The sequence below is a fragment of the Salmo trutta genome, chromosome 1 (genome assembly GCF_901001165.1).
Source record: "Salmo trutta chromosome 1, fSalTru1.1, whole genome shotgun sequence".
NCBI lineage: Eukaryota > Metazoa > Chordata > Actinopteri > Salmoniformes > Salmonidae > Salmo > Salmo trutta.
The window spans coordinates 22,557,670-22,564,443 of NC_042957.1; the positions used below are offsets into that span (position 1 = coordinate 22,557,670).

Below are 6,774 nucleotides of genomic sequence, written 5' to 3' on the forward strand. Positions count from 1 at the left end.
AATTGCCAGTGTATCAGGTTCAGTGACTCTAGTTCCTGGCTGTGCCTTAGTAAAAACTGATTATGGGCTGATTGCTGGTTAATATCAAGACCTGACTCATTAGTTACACACAGGGTGAGAGGTTCACTCCACCGCACTGACCTGTGTGTGTGTGTGTGTGTGTGTGTGTGTGTGTGACTGTAAAGGAATTATCCACTGCTTACAAAAGTCTCCGACTATAGTCCCTTTTCCAGTTGGGACACAATCCACCAAGTGTATCAAGCCTTTCCAGGTTTCATGTCTTCAAAGGAGGGAAATGATGTTCCTTACAGTGCTTACTACATGTCTCACCTTATGGACCTTATTGCTATCCTATAGTGTTTTCATTTTGTACAGCATAGTTTGTTGAACTGTCCTGCCCTTGGAACATTCTAGAATCCTCTCAAAGCCGCCTTGCCCTGGGAACAATGGCTCCTCACACACAAAGGACCCTGATGCCTGTGTGTGTGTGCGTGTGTGCGTGCCACAGGGAAGGACTCATCTAGTCAGGGGCTAGATTAAGAGGACATGCCAAGGTCCTCCCATGATGCAACAGAATGCTATCAGCTCAAGCCTCAGAGCGGAGCGCCACCAAGACCTGCAGGGAGGAGATCAACCTCTGATCCCCAGCAACTTACTGTTCCACTCATCCCTCTCTTCCTCTCTCTCTTTGTCTTTCTCTCCCTCACTCTCTGGCATCCACTGTTCTTCTGTCCTACACCCTGGCATCCTCTCCTTTTTGTATGTAACTCCCTTCTGGTGTCCTCTCTCTCTCTCTCTCCCATACATGCATGCAGCCAATTGGCTTTGCCCTCTGCGTCATACTGCTGGTGGTCAGGTTTTGTTTTTGTCTTTGGTGGTTTGACTTTCCTCCACAAAGCACAGGAGGACTCCAAATAGCCCAGGGTGGGACACACAGCTGAAGAGTTCTGCCACTTACGATCCCCGGGCATCTTCTCCAGCTTCTGTCAGAGCCATGATGTTATAATGAAGAGACGCAAAGCTTTTAGTAATAATAATAAAAAAATTGAATTTAACTTGTGTAGCGCTATTCATTATTATTCAAAAGAATCTCAAAGCACATTAAAAGCAGACAGACAACACACCTGCCTTTCTGACGGTCACCTCCTCCAAAAGTCACCCCTCCGTAGGTACTGGTGCTCCATAGATTAACATTTGGTGATGCCACAGCTGCTGAAAAGTGCACACAAAGTACCCCCATCACCCCATGTCCCTCCACCCCATCACACTCACACTGACTTCCACCTCTTGGGATATATGCTACATGGTCAGAGTAGTGATATGAGGAAGGATGCGGGGGCTCTACAGGACTATAGTATAATAGAAAGGGTTGAGGTTAGGCACCAAGTGTATAGTAGCAGTTGTTCCACTGTCTCATTCCCCTGTTTCACTATAACAATGACAGGACAGGGTCAAGACTGCAGTATTTGGCCCAATCACAGATCTAGGGTCAGAAAACATGACCTTGATCTTAACTGTTTAACTGCACTTCAGGGTAGCATCTTACATTGTGACCCTGTGACAGTTCCTTAGCCTCGCGGTGTAGATCACTAGTTGCTCACGGAGACAATTTCACAAGGTCAAAGGGAGTTCAGCGTAAACAGTACAGGTTGTCCGGGTCATCGTTGTTAGCAATTGTAGGAATGTTGGGTGTGGAATACTTTATAGATATACAGTATTTGACCTTTGAACCTGTGATACTTATACAGGCCACACTTCGTAACCCGAAAGATAAATCATACTATTGGTTATTGCATGAGCAATGACACAATTGAATACATTTTTTTTCTCAAAATGATTGTATTCTACTTTACATGCCTGCATAGGCCAATTAAAACACACCTTGCAGGGCTACGCTTTTTTTCAGTTTGTGCATGAGAGAGAGAACAAGAGACTAACCCTAGGAGATATATCTGCTCTCTTCAAGCTGAGTTACACCAGGGTATTCTCTGTGAAACGTCCTCTAACTACTCCAGGTAGACAGGGCGGTTATTTTCTCCCTGAGCGCTGGTTATTCTACCTCACCTTCTGTGTCACATTGAATATGCAGACGGAGGACTTTATATAATACTATATCCATCCGTGAGTCATATGGACTGAGTCAGATGTTAAGGAAGTCTCAACTGGCTCCCAAAACACGTGTCACAAGTAATCTCTCCCCCTGGACCTGAGGTGTCTCCTTTTGTTGTTGTGGCAGTGTGTGTGATGAGTGTGGAGCACTCTCTGGTGTGTTTAGGCATGCCGTTAGCGTCCCAGTAACATAGCATTAGCTTCCCGGTCAACTCAGTGGCCCGGCGCTGTCTCAACAGCTTGCTCACGCTCCGATACACACACCTTCTGTGGTTCTGCAGCACCGCTCATTAGTCCTCCTCTCCTCCTTTATCTCCTCTCTCTCTTTCTGCCTCTCTCCTTTCTGCTCTCGCTCCAGGCCAGGGCTGAGGAGGCCGCAGCAGGGGCCCGTGTTAGCACTTCCTCCCCCCTCTCTGTGTCATTGTCGCCGGGCACGGCTCAGAGGCACGGGTCCTTGACTTCCAGAGACAGCCAGAACGAGAGGGGAAAAAAAGGGAGGGAGACAGAGTGCCATCAGATCACTTTCCCCTCCGTGTCTTGGGCTGTTGCGGGTGCCGCAGGCTTCCTGGAGGGGAATGTGACGCCTGTTAAGGAGCTGCATTCCCAGGAAGGCGGGCTGGGAGCGACACAGCGCTAATCTGTGATTCTCCGAGGGGAACTCTTCCTGGCGCCGAGACGCATTCTGTCACTGCACTGCCGGGGCCCCAGACCACATCTAGGAGGAGAGGAGAGGGGGAAGAAAAGGAGATAGGGTAGTTAAGCTGATGGCATCTCTCACATACAATGGCGATGGAAGGGGGGATAGAGGAGGGAGATAAGTGGGGGAGATGAGGGAGGTTATAAAGGAAGGCAGGTGACATCTTTCACATTCTGTGTATGGGGAGAGAGGGGGAGGTTAGAGAGGAGGGAGGAGATGAGGGTGTCTGGTGGGTGGGGAAGGAGGTTAGGAGAGAGAGGCAGAGGTTAGAGGCTGGTAGGAGTGAGAAAGGTGGAACCTGGGGGAGTTGGGGGGCTGAGCGGAGAGGGCAAGAGTGGGTTGGTGGGGGTGAGTTGCGTCTGTGGGCAGGAGGTGGGGGTTAGAGGACAGTCGGAAGGGGGTTCTTGAGGGAACACGGCGGTTCCTTGGTGCCCTGACACCTTATGGCATGGCCTGGAGGGAAACAGATGCTGCCAGCCTTGAGTAGGGCACAGATGAGACCGTTTAGAATGGGAGGACGTGCCTTGTCTTACCAAGAAAGGAGAGAGAGAGTGTGTGTGATTATAATGCCCTTCAAAAGAAACATGGCTAAAACAAACCGCAGTGACATACAGTAGGATTTTTGATGAGGAAATAATCACTTCCCAATATGTACATCTGTTAGCACGTTTTAGAGCATGATGTTGCAAAAGATTGAAGATGTGAGCTTGAGAGAATGAGTCACAAAGGTTATTTAGGTAATAATGAGCCACAGTTCAGAATGTGAAATGTGATCCCTGCGTTACTTAAGTAGTTTAGGACTGTAGGTTCCAAGCCCACATGCCCACTGTCACTCTCAAAAGCTGCTGTATATTACCGAAGCTGCTCTAAGTATTTCTCTGTGTAAGTAATACATCCCCTAGTTACCTTCCTCTTCCGAGCCTGAGTGAGTAGCTGAGGAGGTGTGTGTGTGTGTGTGTGTGTGTGTGTGTGTGCGTGCGCACGCGCTTGTGTGAATTGTGTCTCACATTAGCCTTTTTCCATTAAAGCAATTTCACCGCCCATTGTATTCCTGAAGAGGACCTGGGAAGTCACTAATGGTGTCTCACACACACACACGCAGACACAGACACACACACCTCTCACGGCGTGCTATCATCACCTGTCACCTGATTGCTGTGTAAAACACACACATTAGCATTGAATGAGACACATTATCACTCCTGATTATGTGACGCTAAGAGGTTTCATACAAAAAAGACCTCACACCTTCCCTCAACAATGCCTGGCGTTACTGAGATAAATGCATGTTTCAGAAAAGCTCTGGCACTCCAGAAGCCTGGAGACTGTGGTAATGGTTTTAATGGGCTCTTGTTATTCACATTCATTAGAGGCAATTTTATTATCAACGCTAATATAAATATTGACGTTAACATACCATTGTACATGTCACTATTTAAATAATTCCTGTAAAATAAAACAAAGAATGTAATGCATTGCTATTATATATGTACAGGACCAGTCAAAAGTTTGGACACACCTACTCGTTTTCTTTATTTTTACTATTTTCTACATTATAGAATAATAGTGAAGACATCAGAACTATGAAATAACACATATGGAATCATGTTGTAACCAAAAAAGTGTTAAACAAATCAAAATATATTTTATATTTGAGATTTTTCAAATTAGCCACCCTTTGCCTTGATGATCGATAAAAAAAAAATTAAATGACAGCTTTGCACACTCTTGGCATTCTTTCAACCAGCTTCACCTGGAATACTTTTCCAATAGTCTTGAAGGATTTCCATATATTGATAACTTGTTGGCTGCTTTTCCTTCACTTTCCGGTCCAACTAGTCCCAAATTATCTCAATTGGGTTGAGGTCGGGTGATTGTGGAGGCCAGGTCATCTGATGCAGTACTCCATCACTCTCCTTGGTCAAATAGCCCTTACACAGCCTGGAGGTGTGTTGGGTCATTGTCCTGTTGAAAAACAAATTATAGTCCCACTAAGCGCAAACCAGATGGGATAGCGTATCGCTGCAGAATGCTGTGGTAGCCATGCTGGTTAAGTGTGCCTTGAATTCTAAATAAATCACTGACAGTGTCACCAGCAAAGCACCATCACACCTCCTCCTTCATGCTTCACGGTGGGAACCACACATGCAGATCATACGTTCACCTACTCTGCGTCTCACAAAGACACTGCGGTTTCTCTTTGCTTATTTGAGCTGTTCTTGCCATAATATGGACTTAGCCCTATTTGGTAAAAGACCATCTTCTGTATACCACCCCTACCTTGTAACAACACAACTGATTGGCTCAAATGCATTATCTTTTAACAAGGCACACCTGTTAATTGAAATGCATTCCAGGTGACTACCTCATGAAGCTAGTTGAGAGAATGCCAAGAGTGTGCAAAGCTGTCATCAAGGCAAAGGGTGGCTAATTTGAAGAATCTCAAATATAAAATATATTTTGATTTGTTGAACACTTTTTTGGTTACTAAATGATTCAATATGTGTTATTTCATAGTTTTGATGTCTTCACTATTACTCTACAATGTAGAAAATTGTAAAAATAAAGAAAAACCCTTGAATGAGTAGGTGTGTCCAAACATTTAACTGGTACTGTATATGTATGGCTTAAGGCGTAAGGAAGAACCTAATATAGACAGACACACACACACCAGTCAGAATGACAGAGGTGACAGCGGGAGGTTGTGCAGGTGGTCAGCTCTTCCCCGTCTTGATGAGAAACAGGAAGTGTCGGACATGTACGCCGGACACGCTGGACACATGCTGGGGTCAGAGGTCGATGTCCTCTCCTCTCTGCCATGTTGTCTTAAGTCCTGCCTTCCTAATGAGGTCCAGTTACATCCGCCATTCCTCGGTCGTTAAAGGGGTGGAGGGGGGACAGGAGGGAAGAGGCTGTCATTGAATCATTTTTTTATCTTTTTCCTTTTTGTGTGCCCCTTCATCAGATAGAGGAGATCAGACCAGGGGGGGCTCCTTCCTCCTGCGGCTCAGCAGGGTCACTGGGCGGTGGGGCTGGAGGGGTCCAGGTGGTGGGCTGAGGCTGGAGGATCATCCTGAGGCACAGACAGAACTGGAACATGGAAGAGCTCCTCTGCTGATATTCCGAGTCACAGGAAATTATTGAATGTAGTTTAATGGCAAAATAGCCTCAGCACGTTGATTGTCGCACGGTGCCTATCATAAGTATTGGATTTCTTCACATTGTGTTGTGTAACAAAGTGGGATTCAAATGGATTTAATTGTCTTCTTTTTTTTTTACGATCGGCACAAAATACACTGTATTTACTCTGTAATACTCTAATGTCAAAGATGAATGAAAAACACCAATTTACCTTGATTAGATAAGTATTAACCCTCCTTAGTCAATTCATGCTAGAAATACTTTTGGCAGCGTTTACAGCAGTGAGTCTTCTTGGGTAAATTACTTTAGTGCCTTGTTGCATACATGATGCATGTTTTGGAATATTCTGTATATTTGTATTCTTCTTTTCAATCTGTCATTTAGGTCATTATTGTGGAGTCACTACGATGTTGTTGATCCATCCTCAGTTCTCTCCCATCACAGTCATTGAACTTTCTTGCTGTTTTAAAATCACCAATGGCCTCATGGTGACATCCCTGAGCAGTTTCCTTCCTGTCCTGCAGCTCAGTTCAGAAGGACGACTGTATCTTTGATGTGTCTGGGTGGTTTAATACATCATCCACAGCATAATTATTAACTTGACTATGCTTAAAGAAATATTCACTGTCTGATTTGTTATAATTACCCCATCTACCAATCATTGCACTTCTTGGTCTTTGTAGTTGAATCTGTGCTTTAAATTCAATACTTGACTGAGGGACCTTACAAATGTTGTATGTATGGGGGGCAGAGGAAGGGGTAGTCAAAAATCACTCCTATTATTTCACACAGTGAGCCATGTCAGTTATGGGATTGTTTTTTTTATC

At 45.1% G+C, this 6,774-nt stretch overlaps 1 protein-coding gene across 1 annotated transcript in view; it reads left to right on the forward strand.

Moving 5' to 3' along the window:
* rps6kc1 (ribosomal protein S6 kinase polypeptide 1) overlaps positions 1 to 6,134 on the forward strand; it is a 68,112-nt gene extending 61,978 nt beyond the window's left edge. Inside the window, exon 17 of the transcript XR_003876220.1 lies at positions 5,772 to 6,134. The gene's annotated coding sequence lies outside the window, so the exon portion shown is untranslated. The remainder of the gene's footprint in view (positions 1 to 5,771) is intronic.
* Positions 6,135 to 6,774: the final 640 nt, after the last annotated feature.